The 17,826-nt window shown below is 48.5% G+C and overlaps 1 protein-coding gene across 6 annotated transcripts in view; it reads right to left on the bottom strand.

Annotated features, from left to right (window-relative positions):
• The window catches only part of RELT (RELT TNF receptor), a 176,349-nt gene that overhangs the window by 9,959 nt on the left and 148,564 nt on the right, over nt 1–17,826 (bottom strand). The window contains exon 12 of one of the 6 annotated variants that reach the window (XR_014967947.1): nt 16,115–16,262. The exons of the other annotated variants lie outside the window; for them this stretch is intronic. The gene's annotated coding sequence lies outside the window, so the exon portion shown is untranslated. Of the gene's footprint in view, nt 1–16,114; nt 16,263–17,826 lie in introns of those variants that run through there. 6 annotated transcript variants of the gene reach the window in all.

Below are 17,826 nucleotides of genomic sequence, written 5' to 3'. Positions count from 1 at the left end.
TAAGAGGGCTGATTCTGTGCTGACACTGGCACGAACGCCGGAATGCGAGGGATGCAGAAAATAATTCTCGTCTATGAATTTGGTGATTTGAAGATTGTCCAAAGATTCAAGCATCTTTCCTAGCACGCGCAGTAGAGAAATGGGTCTATAGTTACTTGGGTTTAATGGATCCAAGTTAGTCACCTATTGCCTTTATCCAGCTTTCGTGCATGGATCCAGAGTCTCGGGAAAGATTAAAGAGAGAATTCATCTGCAAATTTAGAGTCACTCACAAACCTCGGAATCTGCGGAGGGCAACCATCTAACGGAGAGCCAGGTCTGGATTTCTGGATGATCATTTCAGGATCTTATAGCGATATCTCGTCGAAAAAAGTTGGGGAACATTATCCAGAGCCTTTGGAGGTGATATAATAGTGACATGATTCTTATTCTCTTTACTTTTTGAATAAATATTACTAACTTTTCTCATAGATGCCCTCCTGGAGGAGGGAGGAGACGCCACTCTTCATAGAGCGGGCCAGAGTCAGTGCGAGCTTCCTAAAATCTGAGGACAGCTACAACTAGGAGAGCATCAGGACAACCCTTTCCCGTCACCGGACAGGCTCAAACTGGACTGGACAGCAGCCGAGCAGGCTTTACTGCCTCACAGAACCAGGACTGAGTGGCAGTAGCAAAGCAAGCTTCCCTCTCTCACAGAAGGCGAGACGTGCAGTCTTCCATTAATCACAGAACCGAGATTTCACCTTTCACCGAACAGGTACAGTCATGGCATGAGCGACATACATGTTACAGACAGAACCTGGAGTTGGTGCTTAAGTCACTGAGGTGAAGGTATAGGCGGGTCAGTGAGTGAATATTCGAGTTTTGACAGCATTATTGATTAGATGATATTCCAGGTCAGCCTCCTGGAAATCCTGCTGCTCTCAGTTGGAGACCTGCAGTTTGTGTTGATTCTTTGGTGTTCCATGTATTCGGGGGTAGATTTAAGTCAATGTTATTTGGAACAGACGCACTACAACATAACTAACTGTGCTCTAAACAGGCAGACAAGCGGCTACCTCTTCGAAAAGGTTTTAAATGCATGTGTCCTAGGCGCTGTGCAATCCCAGACTCAGTGCTGCATCTGTTCAAAAAGTGGAGGGCTGCCAGTGCGTACCCCTATTAGCCAAAGTAGCTCTCACTCCTTACCCCGTTGTGTATTTGTAAGGTTAACTCCCTCCCTTACTCAATACTGCAGCCTCACTGAAACTGTAAATCGTATGCCTTCCTTTACCTGCACGCTCTCTCTGTGTCCAACCGAATCCTTTCCCATAACACATCCCCAGTGTAAGGGCGCTCCCCTGCCTTATCACTCACCCATTGCATTTACTTGTTTTTCCAGCTTTTTTAGAACTTTTGTTTCAGACTCAACATTTACAAACTTTTTGCTTTACCTATCTTTACAATGTTTTCTTTCTCACTATAGTTTTCGGACTTTTGACGTAAAAGGGAGTGGTCATGTGAACCAGTCCTGGAAATTAAGGCTCACCATGTTTCAGGACTCAGAAATAGGTTAGCAGCTCTCCGGCGTTTGGAAATGTTTTCTGATCACACACAATAATTTACTAATCCCTGATCAGCTTTTGTTTTGGACATCTGGCTGCTCGTGATCGAGTCCTTATTCAGGGATATGATGTCAACATTCCGGCTTTTCACGGTTGGCTATGACTAAGGTGCCCATGGCAACCAGACAGGCACTTCCCCTTACCGGCTGTCTCGAGCTCACCTGCAGCGTGCTAAATCCGTCCCCTGAACCAAGGTCACCGCTCACCTCAACTCGTTAATCCAACAGGCTGGGTGGAGGCAGCGGGGAGGGGTAGCCTGAGCTCAAAAGAATGACTGAGGAGCCCCAGAATTTAAAGTATCTATCAACAGGGCTGGGGAGGGATCTTGGGCTCTGCAGACCTGCCAACTCACACAATATCGGCTCCCATCAATAGTGGATTTGCAGCTTGTTTTCCGAGGCTTCGAACTGCCAACGTCCAAGACATCGGCACCAGCCTCAGCAGGCTTTTTTTGTGGAGGAGAGGGCTTGGGGGCGTGGTGGGGGCAGGGTGGGGCAAAAGTGCCTCTTTTGTACTTCTCTGGACGAGGCCCTGCCCCCTCCGAGGCCCCGCCCCCTCCTCGCAGGATGAGTTTTTTGTTAAAGTTGGCAGGTCTGGGTCTGTTGTGTTCTCAATCTAGTTGGCATTCCAGCCTTGACCTCTACAGCTGCCTCTCGGACTGCGGCTAAAGGTTATTAGGAGGGCCATCCAGGGAAAGATGTCACAATAGGTCTCAAAATCCAAGAAGACAACATCAAACAAAGGAACATTCTAGAATGCCTATTGTTGAGTTTTTATTCGGACTGCTTAAGGAGAACTGCTTTTTCACATTTACATAAAGAGCTTACTGGGTCTGCCAACAGGCCGCGTGCGAAAACATAGACAGCAAATAAATCATTGATGAAAACATATAACCAAAGATAGGAACAACCTCTTGATCTTTCTTGAATATCACATTAAAATGTTTCGACCAGAACATAAACCCACTATCGAGCACTTGCTTTCACGCATGGAGGCACTGGAGTTAGACTAGCAGATAAATCCAGTCCAAGCATGAGAGCAACTGAGGGGTATATTTACAAGCCCCCATCGCCACCATAAACTCACTTTTTATGACGTTGCGGTCGCGATAGGGACTTTGCCTTATTTACAAGGTAGTGTTAAGCTAATTAATGTGGCTTAACGCTGCCTAGTGAATAAGGCACCCTTTCACCATACTTAATGTGAAAGGGGCAGGCAATGGGTGCCGCAACACCGATTGATTTTAATGCTGACCTATATCTACAAGGGTGGCGTAAATATGGGGCAGTGCCAAAATTAAGACCAGGGAAAACTTGGTCTTACCCTGGCGCAATGAGGATAAATGTTTAATTTCTCCTCGTTTTTGCTGTTTCCATCCGTGGTGCGTTGTGCAGCACATATAGAAACAGCAAAAGGCCATTGATTGTTAATGTGCAGGAAGGTGTCCCTTCCTGCAATTTAAAAAAATGATGTTTTGCAACTTCTATATGTGCTGCATTAAGAAGTAGACATAGAAGTTACAAAATACCATTTCAAGATTGTTTATGTGCAGGAAGGGACGCCCTACTATGATGCAAGGGTTTCTGCGTTGGCGCTAGGCGGCTGAATTAGCACCAGCGCAGGGGGAAACGCAGGGCTGCACCGTATCCTTGTAAATACAGGGCAGTCCTGCGTTTCAGAAGTGGCGGAGCACGGCATTAAGCCAAGGAGGTTAACGGCGCGCTCCACCACTTCTTGTAAATATACCCGACTTTGGCTGTAGGTTGAAAAGTTTGTGCAAAAATTTGGGCCGGGCATGTTTACACGTGCCACCAAGCCATCAATGTATTTATATGTCAGTACATCCCTTTAGAGAAAAAGTACAAAGGTACCTAAACAGATCATGCATACATTGAAAACAGAAATGTACCATTATGGTATGGCAAAGGCCTATGCCTATAATCTGCGACAAGCACCCAGCCCCAAATATCAGAGGACTGCAGTTAGAAAAGTACTTCGCCTGGTCATGCATGGGCCACATTCTAAAACCTTTTCTATTCATCTAGGCACAACTTAGGCAGATAAAAAGCATCATTTGGCAAGAAAAGTGCCATTTCTAAATCAGGAATAGAGGGGTTTTGCCCTAGAAAGCTGGGTTTACTCTCTCTGGAAAATTCTGGCAGTGTGGTGGTGTTTCCTTGTGAATAAATCCACTTTTAGTGGCAAGTTTAGGAGTGTTTCAGGGTGGGTCTGTTTCTAAAAGGCGATGAGCACTCAAAATCTCGCAGGTTTTAATGTATTTACCCACAATCTACATGTAGTTTTCCCACCCAAAAAGCTTGTACATGACACTTAATGGCAGGAGTAAATGCACTATAAGGGGGTGGGAATGGGAAGGAAACCCCCAACATTGATGGGGGTGCAGGAAGAGGGGTTTGTCGACAGGGAAAATATTTCCCCTGCAGTTAGCCTGGACCCCTCAGTCAAGAGGACTCAAGTGCAAGGGGAGTCCTGGCTCTGACTGTAGATATCCCAGGATGCCTTGCGCTCATGCACTACTAATGTTGACTCTGCAGTTACCACTTACACCAAACTCCCCAAGGTACTGTCGGTCTTACTGAACCTCGGAGAGCTCTGAAAAGTGACGAAGGCACCAGGAGCGCTCCTGGGCTTTCAAAACCGTCCCCCAAGGGATGCAACCCCCGGGGAAATACCTGGTGGAACAAAAGGCCTGCCCAGCCAGGCCTCACCACCAGGCTACTTCCTTGGGCAACATGTGGCATGGGATTCAATACTTTCGGAAAAGCCAGGCCCCCTGGGCTCCAATAATCTTCAAGATTCTAAACTCTTGTCACGTGTGATTGACAGCTGTTAGCCCTTCGGACCACTACCTTTGTAGTGTCCACTGAACCTACAACCTCCCCGACTCTTAGCCAAGGGACTGGTCATACCGTCACATGCCCGTTTTGCCAACAAGAGATCGTCCTTCCCAGAAATGTAGGAGTAAAACAAACTTGGCCAATACAGTTGCTCCTTTAAAAAAAAAAAACGTTCAAAGCGAGAGGCACAACAGGCAACGCGGTGAAGGCCACGGGAGATGCTTCTAGTTATAAAGAAGTCAGATGCAGCTAACTCGCCCTGGCCTACTATCTCCCACTTTACATAAACCCACGGTCCACAAATACCAAAAGCAGCTGTCCATTCCTGTAGATCACGCCAAAAAGATATACGTGCTTTGGAATCGTTTCTACTATTTTATCAACTACATAGTATTCCTTTGATCGACTTCAGAAACAGCGGTCCGCACTAAAACTGCTTCTTGAGTGTTAAAGGCAGCTCTCTGCGGCAGGCTCTCTGCCCACTGAGCTGAGGAAGATTGTATATTGCTACACAAAAGAATTTCTGAATGTTATAGCAGACGGGGGCTGCCGAGCCACCCTCCCACTTCTATAATGCTGTGTTAGGTGTTGCCCGTCCCCCCGACCCGTCGTATGCGGGCACTGTGTCCCTAGGAAGCCTGTTGAAGAGCGGCCCTGAACCTGCTCTCCAGCGTGAGATGGCACAGCAGTGAACCTGACCACAAATGTGTGACGTGAGGGGGCGGGCGAGGCTGGTTGTGGGGAGGACTCATCCGCTGAATGTCACATGCATGGTATGAGTATTCCAATCACGGCCACCCTCTGCCTACACGTCCACCCCCCAACCCCCACCCCGGCCGGTCAGGAGGTCGCCCGCTGGCCCTCAGCTTCGGATGCTGATGGCAGGAGTGAGTCAGCCGGGCTCGGAATAGCACTAGGCGCTATTTCTGTCCTATGCGTTGAAAGGGCCGAACGGAGCCTTCGGGGAAATGTAGGATAAAGTGCCCATACATATACAAAGACCGCGTGCCTAGGGAAGGGGCCTCGGTTGACGTACTCTGGAAGTGCCCTATGAAGATGGGGCCCCAATCCGGTTGCTCCCCGGACTGCGCGAGGCGCAGGCCCCGCAGGTGTGAGGGTGCATGGCAGTGGGAATGGTACAGGGTGGTGTCTCTGGAGAGCTGCAGTTCATGTGGGCCTCGGCTCCTCAGCCCTGCAGGTAGTAGGGTGCATGCTGTGGGACTGCTGTAGGGGCTAAGAGGCGCCTCTCAGAGCTGCAGTCCACGGGAGCCTCGGCTTCCCAGGCCCCGCAGGTGTAAGGGTGCAGGGAGGTGCCTTCGCAGAGCTCCAGTCCACGGGAGTCTCGGATCCTCAGCCCCGCAGGTGTAAGGGTGCATGCTGCGGGAATGGTGCAGGGAGGTGCCTTCGCAGAGCGGCAGTCCACGGGAGTCTCGGCTCCACAGCCCTGCAGGTAGTAGGGTGCATGCTGTGGTACTGCTGCTCAGCCCGCAGGTGTAAGGGTGCATGGCTATGTGAATGGTGCAGGGTGGCCCCGCTGGAGTGCTGCAGTTCACGTGGGCCTCAGCCCTGCAGGTCGTAGGGTGCATGCTTCGAGGCTGCTGCAGGGAGGCGGCACCTCTGCAGAGCCGCAGTCCACGAGAGCCTTGGCTCCTCCCCGTCCGTCTGCAGATAATTAATTTCTCCCCCCCTCGCTTGCGTTCTGCTGCACTGCTGAAACCCTTTAGTCATCCTGTTCACCAGCAAGCACGACAGCGTGACAGTGAAATATGGCGCTGAGTGGAGGGCGAGCAGGTGGAGCGTGCAGGAGGGGAGATGGGGGAGGGGTGTTTGAAGTGACGGCTCCTCCCTCCGATGCCTTGGCTGAGGCGCCCTCCTCCCATTGATATACCCTACCCCAACTCCCCTTGCATCTAATCACTCTCTTTCTGGTATTTCCCCCGCCCCCGTTACATCCAGCCCCTTCCAGAGCAGTGACCTATTTATCTCACACGAGTAAGTCTCCTTCCATGCCAGTCCCTCGTCTCCATCACCGAGTCATTCTCCTTCACCCCAGAGTAGTTACCCTCCCATGAATGTGTCTTGTCTCCATCACATGGAGTCAGTCCCCTTCCATGGCTGTGCCTTGTCTCCATCACATGGAGTCAGTCCCCTTCCATGGCTGTGTCTTGTCTCCATCACATGGAGTCAGTCTCCTCCCATGGTAGTGCCCTGTCCCCACCATGCTCAGTCAGTCTCTTTCCATGGCGTTGGACTGACTCTACCACAGCAAGTCAGTCTCTTTCCATGGCTGTGTCTTGTCTCCATCACATGGAGCCAGTCTCCTTCCATGGCTGTGTCTTGTCCCCATCACATGGAGTCAGTCCCCTTCCATGGCTGTGCCTTGTCTCCATCACATGGAGTCAGTCTCTTTCCATGGCTGTGCCTTGTCTCCATCACATGGAGTCAGTCCCCTTCCATGGCTGTGTCTTGTCCCCATCACATGGAGTCAGTCCCCTTCCATGGCTGTGCCTTGTCTCCATCACATGGAGTCAGTCTCTTTCCATGGCTGTGTCTTGTCTCCATCACATGGAGTCAGTCTCCTCCCATGGCTGTGTCTTGTCTCCATCACATGGAGTCAGTCCCCTTCCATGGCTGTGCCTTGTCTCCATCACATGGAGTCAGTCCCCTTCCATGGCTGTGTCTTGTCTTCGTCACATGGAGTCAGTCTCCTCCCATGGTAGTGCCCTGTCCCCACCATGCTCAGTCAGTCTCTTTCCATGGCGTTGGACTGACTCTACCACAGCAAGTCAGTCTCTTTCCATGGCTGTGTCTTGTCTCCATCACATGGAGCCAGTCTCCTTCCATGGCTGTGTCTTGTCTCCATCACATGGAGTCAGTCCCCTTCCATGGCTGTGTCTTGTCCCCATCACATGGAGTCAGTCCCCTTCCATGGCTGTGCCTTGTCTCCATCACATGGAGTCAGTCTCTTTCCATGGCTGTGTCTTGTCCCCATCACATGGAGTCAGTCCCCTTCCATGGCTGTGCCTTGTCTCCATCACATGGAGTCAGTCTCTTTCCATGGCTGTGTCTTGTCCCCATCACATGGAGTCAGTCCCCTTCCATGGCTGTGTCTTGTCTCCATCACATGGAGTCAGTCTCCTCCCATGGCTGTGTCTTGTCTCCATCACATGGAGTCAGTCTCCTCCCATGGCTGTGTCTTGTCTCCATCACATGGAGTCAGTCTCCTCCCATGGCTGTGTCTTGTCCCCATCACATGGAGTCAGTCCCCTTCCATGGCTGTGTCTTGTCTCCATCACATGGAGTCAGTCTCCTCCCATGGTAGTGCCCTGTCCCCACCATGCTCAGTCAGTCTCTTTCCATGGCTGTGTCTTGTGTCCATCACATGGAGTCAGTCTCTTTCCATGGCTGTGTCTTGTGTCCATCACATGGATTCAGTCTCTTTCCATGGCGCTGTACTGACTCCACCGCAGCAAGTCTGTCTCTTTCCTGGTCAATCCTCACCTCCATTGCACCTGCTTCTTCCATGCCTGCGCCTTGCCTCCACCACACCCAGCCAGTCTCCTTCCCTAGTAATTCCCCGGCTTCAGCACCTCAAGCTTTTCAGTCCCCTCCCTATCCCTCCCCCTATCTCCAGCCTACCAAGTCACTCTACTTCCCGGGTAATCCCCTGGTTACATCACATAGAGTCCGTCTCTTTCCAGGTAAATCCCATGTCTCTATCACGCTGAGCCAGTCTCTTTCAGTGGTAAACTTCCTAAACCCCTCCGACCTCCATCAGAATAAGACAGCCTCCTTTCCTGGTATTCTCACACCCCCATCACAGCCCTTCTCCCAAGGCAATGTTGCAGGGATGCTGAAATTCATGCCAACATTTTAGGACAGGGACGTGGGAGATTTAAAATAAAAGATCGGGAGAATGAAAATTCCCCATTGACTTCTATTGTACAAAATGCAATTTCAGGCTTGAGACCGCTAAAATAAAGCAATTTATGGCTTGAAAAATCGGTATTCTCCCGCCTGAATCGGGTCTATTGGCATAAACACTTCTAGGACTTCCGCCCGTCTCTGTCCACATATGGGTCAGGCGGAAGTGACATCACTTCCAACGGAAATATTTAGGCAAACACCAGAAGGGTGCTTTAGTAATGTTGTTAACTATGGAATACATTATGGCGGATCCGCCGTCCGATCAGAAGTGACTGATCTGCCGCCACGTCCGGCTGGGTTAACTCTGGGACAAACTGTCATGGAAATGTTGGCAGACTTTCACAAAAAGGTAATGCGGGTGGCTCGAACATGCTGGGAAACGCCCTTACTAAATTTTTGGCAATGACTGGGTACTGAACGAGTACTCCCCTTTGGAGGAAGATTCTCATTGGTCATTCGTGGTGCTGAAAAAAAGTCCAAACACTCTGCTGTGGTTCGTCTTCTAAGCTCTACACCCGGCTGCAGATCTCCTATGCAAACCAGTTGCAATTAAAGAGCACACGCTGAGAAAATACACCAAACAACAGAAGAGAGATGTAGTTTCAACACCAACCACAGAAGAGGAAACGAAGCACTTCCAACTTGTTTGTTCATTTTTTAAGGTATTAGAAAGTTCATTTGAAAGGTATCAATGTTAAACGCACACCAAGGCGGGATTGTCAAATCACCGTCCACGTTATGCAAGATCCATCAATCCCTCATTAGACTGCATCTGCTGTCTTCTGCTCAGGAAAGGTGACCCTATGTCAACTCTGGACAACACCAAAGAGGAGGGGGGGGAGGGGAAGGCGGGGGCTCCCTCCCTTTGAGGTGAGCTTGCTTGCTGTCAGGATTTTGAGGCCTTCAGAAGCAGAGTGACAGTAGGCATCGCCTTACTTGAACGACCATCAACGGCGCGCTTGTGTTAATCCTTTGGTGCCAAGGAAAGCAGCAGTGGCACGGGGAAGAGCTGGGAGGTTTCTCAGAATAGATCAGTCCTGCCCACTGACCCCTGTCCTTACTCAGAATCCACCTGATTCCAAGGGGTGGTGGGCGTGGTGGAAGGATGGCGATAAACACAACACACAGATGTTTGAGCACTAGATAACTCCCAAAGCACCCCGTCTGAAGAGGTGGCCTCCAACACAAAGCACTGACGTGGACGTTCAAGGTCTATTTTCAGCTTTTGAAAAAGTCCATCAACCTAGGGGTGATTGGAGTTTAATTGATGTCTAGGGCCATTTCACGTACATTACTGTGCTTGTGATGTCACTACTAGGAGTAACGTTGGTATACACAATTATCAACTGATTAGCACTATGAATCCTGTCAGCCGTGTCCTGATTGGTTGCTGAAGCATCAGTTGGCCCTCTGTGCAACTATGCACATTAGAATTAATGCCTCACCAATGTCCAAGCTCACTTCTGACCATGCGGCTGTTGTAATGGCGCACAAGTAACGCCTACTGGCAAATGGTATGAGAGTGAGCTCTAGGGAATTGACCAATGGCATAAGTATGCAGTTCTATGACATCTGACTGGGGCACAAGAGTATGGTCTTATAGCAAATGACATGAGAGTAGGGTCTATGGAACTGACCAATGGTTTTAAATTAAGAGTCTATGACGCAGGCCAAAGGGTGACCTGTTGGCAAAATAACACAAAAGTAAGTCTTCGGCACGGACTAATCGCAGATAAGAATGGTCTGTGGCATTGGATAATGGCAGGACAGTATCGTCCGCGTTGCTCTGGGGCCAATCACCAAGAGTGCAGCTGAGAGTGATTAGGAAGAAAGGGGAGAAGAAAGAAAGGGGTGGCTGTGGTATCACTCTGACAAACCCCAAACTTATGTCCAACAGAGGCAAAGAAAACCACAATCTGTCCAAGCCCTGGAACCTCAGTGAGCAGCTTGAAGGAAGGGTCATCTGTGGGTCAAAGCTCGAACCATGGACAGGAGAAGAATTGATGATTTACCCAGTCATCCATTTAGTTACAGTTTGTGGTATAGACTTCAAGTTAAGAAACTTTGGAAGCAGGTCTAACACCACAACACAATGTCACAACAGTGAGACTTGTCTCTTTCATTGGGCCCCTTACACTATCCCACCTCTTCTGCCCCCTGGTTCTCATTCACAGGTCTCTTTCATTCTAATTCGTTTCTCCACTGTTGTCTTTTTTCACCATCCCTAGCATTTGTACTCACTGATACCTCCTGCTTAAGTCCCCTGACTCTCTCCTCTCTGTACATGGCAGTTCCCAAACCATGGACTTTTAATCACGATGCACTCTAAGGTCTTTCTTTCCACTGCTTGTCACTTTGTCTATGTCTCTGTCATATCTCAGACCTACATGGCTTTCAGACTTTCACGCCTCTTCCCGCGAACGTCCCATGATCACTCTGTTATGTTCACCATCACACTTTTTATGTTCACCATTACACTTTTTATGTTCATTATCACACTTTTCTACATAATGTATCTTCGCATATCTGGTGCACCTCTTGCAGCGTCTCTTAAGGATAAACATGCCTTTTCTCATTTATATTTCTTCCTCTAATGACTCTCTCCAATGCCTCTCCCTCTGGCTCTTCTGTCATCTCTGTGTTCCCCATATCTCTTCCCACTCGCATTTCTTCCCTACCTCGTGCTTCTTTAGATGCCTGTTGCTTCCTCAAGACAATTGCATCTTCTCACTTCTCTTCTAGCCATTTCCCTTTTTGTCTCCATCGGGTCTTTTCCTTTTCTCATGTGTTCCTCCTCTGGTCTCTTCTTCTCATTTCAGTTTCTCACACTTCCTCATGCCCCAAGTCTGCTTTCCCCTAATGTTTTTCCTCTGCCCATGATTCCTTTTCTCTCAATGGACTGCCATGATGACTCCCATTCCCAGTCTGTTTCTTGCAGACTTCCGTATCCCATCTCTGCAGGTTCCCAGCTCCACTGCCTTGCGGGTTCCTGCCTCCCTTTTCTGTAGGTGCCTGCATCCGCCGCCCGCATGGTTTCCTTCTCTATAGGTTTCTGCTTTAACCCCCTGCAGGTCCTACTTCCTGTCCAGTAGGCTCCCGCCTCCATTCTCTGGCAGACTTCCATGTGGGTTCCTGCCTCAGCTCCCTGGATTTTCTTACCTTCACTCCTTGCAGGTTCCGGTTTCAATTCACTATCTATATTTCATATACGTTACTGCTTCAACCCTTTCCAATTTCGTCTCCTCATCTTACAAGTCCCTGCTTGCCTGCAATTTAGGTTCTATATAGGTTTGTGCCTCAACCCCCTGGAGGACCTGCTTTTCCTTGTTGAAGCTTCCTGTTTTTCGTGTGGGTACCATCTAAGTTCTTGCTTCTCCTTGTTGCAAGTCCTTGTCTCTCTTCCCTTCATGCTTTCTATGCAGTTTTCTTCCTCAAATCTTTATAGGTTTTCACCCTCCTTAGGGGCTTCTGTATGATCTACCAGACCATCTGCATCAGACCAGATTGTAAATGGAATGGACAAGGACGAGGAGGCACTTTACACTACAGTAAGCAGTTGAGGGGGGTTATTCATACACTAGATACAGGAAACAGACACGCTACCCAGAGATAAGCATGGATCAGTAACTTAACTAAGTAGGATATTGCTTAACAAGTTGACCATGAGTAGCTGGAATAGGTATAAACATCAAAGGCAATCAGGGCTCCAGAAGAGTTTCATGTGCCAGCGGCTCCAGACACAGGGCACGGGAATATGTGACGTTACAACAAGGTTGTTACACCGTGGTACGTTACATCGCAGTTATTACAACGCAAGTCGTTACAAGAACTTGCGCTGGAGGGCGCTGGACTTAGGAATAGTATGATTTACTATTCCTACTCGGGCCTACGTAACAGTAGGGAAGGTGTTGAAATAGCAAATCATACTATTCCTTTGTGTATAGCGCCATACAGCGCAAGTCGTTATAACGACTTGCGTTGTAATGACAGCGATGTAAATGAACCGCGGTGTAACAACCGCGTTGTAAAGGTCGTTCGCCGGGCACGGTCTTGGATGCTCAGCACACACAGTGACACAGCCTTCTCTTTGACATTTTTTCTTGTGGGCCATACATTGAGATATATAGAGCTTCTCTACTACGACATTTATTTGACACAAACAGTTTAGTGCCAATGCTTTTCAACTCCGAAGATAGCAAGGTCACAACTGGAAAAGGGCCATGGTGAAAACTTTATTAAAGAAACCCAATCTGGATCCTGCAGATCTGGGCAACTATCGCCCCATCTCTCTTCTTCCAGGGATCAGCAAGATCACTGAGAAATACATAAACCAGACTTGATCTGGTTTTCTTGAATCACACGACTTGCTTCATTCCTCCCAAACAGGATTCCGCCCGCGACAGCGCACCGAAACTGCTCTGTTAGCTGTGGTGGAAGAATGCAGAAAGATTCTAGATGCTGGTGGGTCCTCAGCCATTATACTCCTCGACCTAAGCGCAGCCTTTGACACGGTGAACCACCGTATCTTTGTTAAGCGTCTCAGGAGCGCCGGAGTAACTGGTACTGCGCTTCAATGGCTGCGTTCCTTCCTGGAGGGAAGATTTTTTCAAGTATTTGAGGGTGACAAGGTTTCAAAGCCCCTTCCATTACAGTGTGGAGTGCCTCAAGGCTCATCGCTGAGCCCGACTGTTCTTAATGTTTACATGGCCCAACTGGCGGACATTGTAGCCCCATTTGGGATCCACATGGTAACGTACGCCGACGATACCCAACTGGTTTTAGCATTGAATCATTCAGATCAGAGATCTAAAGGCCTCCACTTATGTTTGGAAGAAGTCTCTAAGTGGATGGGCAGGTCACATCTTAAGCTCAACGGTGAGAAAACCGAACTCATGATTCTGGGCAATCCCTTACATTTTAAATCCAGCACGATGTGGCCAGCGTGTATGAGCCTGGCACCGGTGCCAAAAACCGAGATAAAGAGCCTAGGCATCTGGTTAGACCAGAATTTAAACTTTAAGGTGCAGGCCAGGAAGACTGCGGCCACCTGTTATGGCCTGCTCAGAATGACCCGCAAAGCGCTTCCCCTCCTTCCTTCTCAAGCAAAAAAAATGTTTGTCCAATCGCTAATACTGTCCAGGATTGACTATGGCAACGCCCTATATTTGGGCGCCCGTACTGCAGTAGTCTCGAATCTTCAGACAGTACAAAGCTGTGCAGCGAGACTGCTGATGGGAGTTTCCAATCGCCATTCAGCAAAACCTGCACTCCACTCTCCCCATTGGCTTCCAGTGCGAGAAAGCATCAGTTTTAAGGTCCTTTGCGTGGTTCATAAAGCCCTGCAAGGGAACGGGCCACCGATAAATTCATCTAAGATCCGCCCATACAAGGCCAAGAGGAAACTGCGATCAGATGAGCTCCATTTAGTTGAGGTCCCTAGGATCAAGAAGGCCAGAAGTGGAGGTCGGCTGTTTTCGTATAACGCTGCTAAACTCTGGAACTCTCTGCCTCTGTTCTTGCATAGGGAATCTAATCACCTGGCCTTTCGCAAACAATTAAAGACTATTCTCTTTCCTTAAGTTCTGTTACCTGTCTCTAGTTTTGTCCAGCGCTGGGATGCTTCTGGGTAGCCATGCGTTACATAAATGTTTTTTTCATTTCATTTACAAGGGAAGCCACATGTTTGTATAGATAGAGATAGAAAAGGCTGATATTGAGAAAGTGACCTGTGACTTCCAGAGACGCTTCAACCTGTGGCACAATAAACCTGTTTGGGTTCAGAAATTGGGCATCTTTGGAGAAGGGTGCAGACAGAAGGTCCCCTAGGGCCAGCTGTAGGTGGCTAAATACCAGTCGGTAACGCCGAAATTCGGTAAATCAGCGTTACTGACTGGTATTTAGCCATTCCTAATGTAGGTAAGGAATCGGTAAATACCGATTCCTTATTGCTCTTGCATTTAAGGAATCGGTAATACCGATTCCTTAAATGCAATGTAGGAAGCACATTAAAGAGTGCTTTTGAGCCTTAAGAAATCGGTAATTACCACCAACTTGAAGTTGGTGGTAATTACCGATTTCCTTTAAAAAAATCACTTTTTTGTTTTTTGTTTAGTGCCATGTGGCACACATTCATGTCCTTAGGGCATGTATGTGCGCCACATGTGCACACATCCACATTTCAGGGGTGCAACAGGGTGTCCTTTTGACACCCTGGCACCCTTGAAAGTGCTCCCGCTATTAGCGATTCGGTAATACCGAATCGCTAATAGTGAAGGTCTTCACATTCATTTCTATGGGCCTCCAAGCCCATAGAAATGAATGGGTAGGTATTCCTTATTACCGAATCTCAATTACCGATTCGGTAATAAGGAATATTAAGGATTCAGTATTTTTTACCAAATCTTTACCTACATAGGAAATACCGATTTCTTAATAGCGAATCGGTAAAATTCGCTATTAAGAAATCGGTATTTCAGATTTACCAACATCTGGTCCCTAGACTGTGGTGCTACAATCTGTAACAGGGTGAATCCTTTGACCCCTATAAAGCTTCCAAGCTTGTGGCGAATTAGCTGTAGATTTGGGGAGACAGTAAAGCTGAGGAATCTCGGAAGAGAGGTCAATGCCTGAGATATCCTATTAACGGACTCCAGTGGACACCTTCCAAAGCTTTGAGTCAATCCCCTGTCAATGAAGGGTAAAGTTTTAGTTAATGTGATGCCATATATACTTTCAGCATTTTTATCAGAGCTCTGGGTCTTGCATTTTTAGAATGCATGGTACGTTTACTATAGCTGTATGCTTCCAACGTTATGGAATACAATAATGTTGAATTTTCACAATACCTGCCTTAGTCATTCCTTCCAAAGATTGAATCGCATGCGTGGCTGGGTCAATCTCACAGAATTTCAGAAGCAGGATGAAGCAGAGAGGCTTAACTTTCTCCATTTGGCGTCTCATTTGACATTTACTGGAAGTAGAATCTTTTTTGAGCTTTTCCCAGGCACTCACCCTGCCCTTTCGCCAAACTGGTATATGGTTTTTCTCTAGGTATGGACAACAATCATCCCATGTATGCGAGTGCCGTTGCAGTATCCCTGTGGCTCCGAATCCTAGCCGACACTTGATGACAATGTGGTGAGCATGATCCTGGAGCTGCTGTTACTTCTCTTCCTGGGACTTTTCTGGGGTAAAATAGACTAAAAAAAGTAGCGAGAGTTGGTAAACCACTTGCTCTCGGCAGTGTTCCTCTAAGGGTGGACTGACAGCAGACTGTTCATGGGCTCGAGGAATGAGGCTCGGTTGGTGAGACAAGTTCAGGACTTCGAATGCCAGGGAAGAAGTCAAAACAATTCTTAATGTTTAACGCCAGCTTTGGTTTTTAGACCAGCTGAGACCTTCATCCTTATTGCAACCACCTCGACCCGCTCGTGTCAAAAAGATACAAGGTGGAAAACGAATAGTTTCTTACCTGTCGGTGTAGTTTTGCAGCTTGAAGATCTTTCTGGATTCACTATGCTGTGCATTATTCCGCGATCTTGTGGTTGGGTCCGGATTCGTAGTCTTTTCTTTGTTTTTTTTTTTTTTTTTCGTAGCCCAGGTGGGCGTCGACGTCCACCATTTGGTGCACCTCCCGTGACGTCGTCGTGCTTCCTGCGGAAGTCCCACCTTTGGGGCGCCATCTTCGGGTTCTTTTTTCCTTTCCTTCTTTTTTTTTTTTTTTTTAACCCTAGGCGATTGATTAATCCTTCTTGTCCCTTTATCTGTATGTTTTCATTTCTTTGATCTTTTCCATTTTACCCCCTCCTCCTCCAGCCTCATCTTCCTGGCGGAGGTGGGTGGGTTCGCTAGTGAATCCAGAAAGATCTTCAAGCTGCAAAACTACACCGACAGGTAAGAAACTATTCGTTTTGCAGTGTGAATCTTTCTGGATTCACTATGCTGTGCATAGACTTTGTAGCGGTTTTCCTAATTCTGTGGCGGCTGGGTGGTAGATGAGCGTTGGTCGTTGAAAATGTGCTGAAGCACCTTCTGTCCAACCTGTGCTTCCTTGTTCATCTGAATGTCCACGCAGTAGTGTTTCGTGAACGTGTGCACAGATGCCCAAGTTGCCGCGAGGCATATGTCCTGGATGGGCGTGTTCGCCAGGAAGGCCACGGTGGCCCCTTTCTTCCTTGTGGAGTGAGCCTGCGGCCCCTCCGCTAGCTCCTGTCCAGCCTGTTTGTGGCAGAATTGAATAGTGAGGGCAATCCACCTTGCGATGGTGCCCTTAGTCACTGGCCTACCCATGAAGCTAGTAGCAAAGGACACAAACAGCTGTTTCGACTTCCTGAGTTCCTTGGTCCTCTCAATGTAGTGCATCACCGCTCTTCTGGCATCGAGGGTGTGCAGTGCCTTTTCTGCGTTTGTAGTCGGGTTTTGGAAGAAACTTGGTATCTGGATACTCTGATTCATGTGGAACGCCGACACTACCTTGGGCATGAAGTGTGGGTCCGTTCTCAGGACTATTCTATCTTTGTGAATCTGAATGTAGGGTTCCTGCAGCGTTAGTGCTTGAAGCTCGCTCACCCTGCGTAGTGAGGTTATGGCCACCAGAAAGGCTGTTTTCATAGTCAACATCTGCAGTGTGGCCTTGTGAATGGGTTCAAACGGTGCCTTCATGAGCTCCGTCAGGACCACATTCAGATTCCATGCCGGCGGCGGCAACCTTTTCGGGGGGGCCATCCTTTTGGCTCCTTCCATGAATCTCCTCACCACCTGCGAGCTGAAGAAACTTCCACCTTTTTCACCTCTGGTGTAGGCCACGATGGCCGCTAGGTGTACCCTTAGTGAGCTCGAGCAGAGGTTACTCTTTAGAAGGTGTGTGAGGTACCTCAGTACTGTTGAGTCTCTTGTCATTCTGTTTTGCAGGCCCTTTTTTCGGCACCACACAGTGAACCTCTTCCATTTTGCGCTGTAGCATTTTCGTGTAGTTGGTTTCCTCGCCTCCCGTAGCACTCGCATCGTGCTCGGCGGCAATCTTAGGTGTGCGAACTCTAGGTCTTCAGGAGCCATGCCGCCAGGTTGAGGGTCTCTGGCTCTGGGTGCAGGACCTCTCCGTTTTGCATTGAGAGCAGGTCCTTCCTCCTCTCGAACCTGTATGGGTCGCCTTGTGCCATTTCTTGAATTTGTGAGAACCATGTCTGCCTCGCCCACTGCGGAGCCACCAGGATTAGAGTCATGTTGCTGGTTCTGCACTTGTCGAGCACTCTGTGCAACAGGGGTATCGGTGGAAAGGCGTAGGCAAATGTCCTCGACCAGCTTATCCATAGGGCATTTCCCTTGGATTGCTGATCTGGCTGCCTGGACGCGAAGCTTTGGCATTTTGCATTGTGGCGTGTTGCAAATAGGTCTATTGTGGGAGTCCCCCATCTCCGGAAGAGTTTCTCCGTTTCCTG

The sequence above is a fragment of the Triturus cristatus genome, chromosome 8 (genome assembly GCF_964204655.1).
Source record: "Triturus cristatus chromosome 8, aTriCri1.1, whole genome shotgun sequence".
In the NCBI taxonomy this organism is placed as follows: domain Eukaryota; kingdom Metazoa; phylum Chordata; class Amphibia; order Caudata; family Salamandridae; genus Triturus; species Triturus cristatus.
The sequence above is the reverse complement of the archived record's forward strand: the minus strand, read 5'-3'. Positions and strand labels throughout refer to the sequence as shown.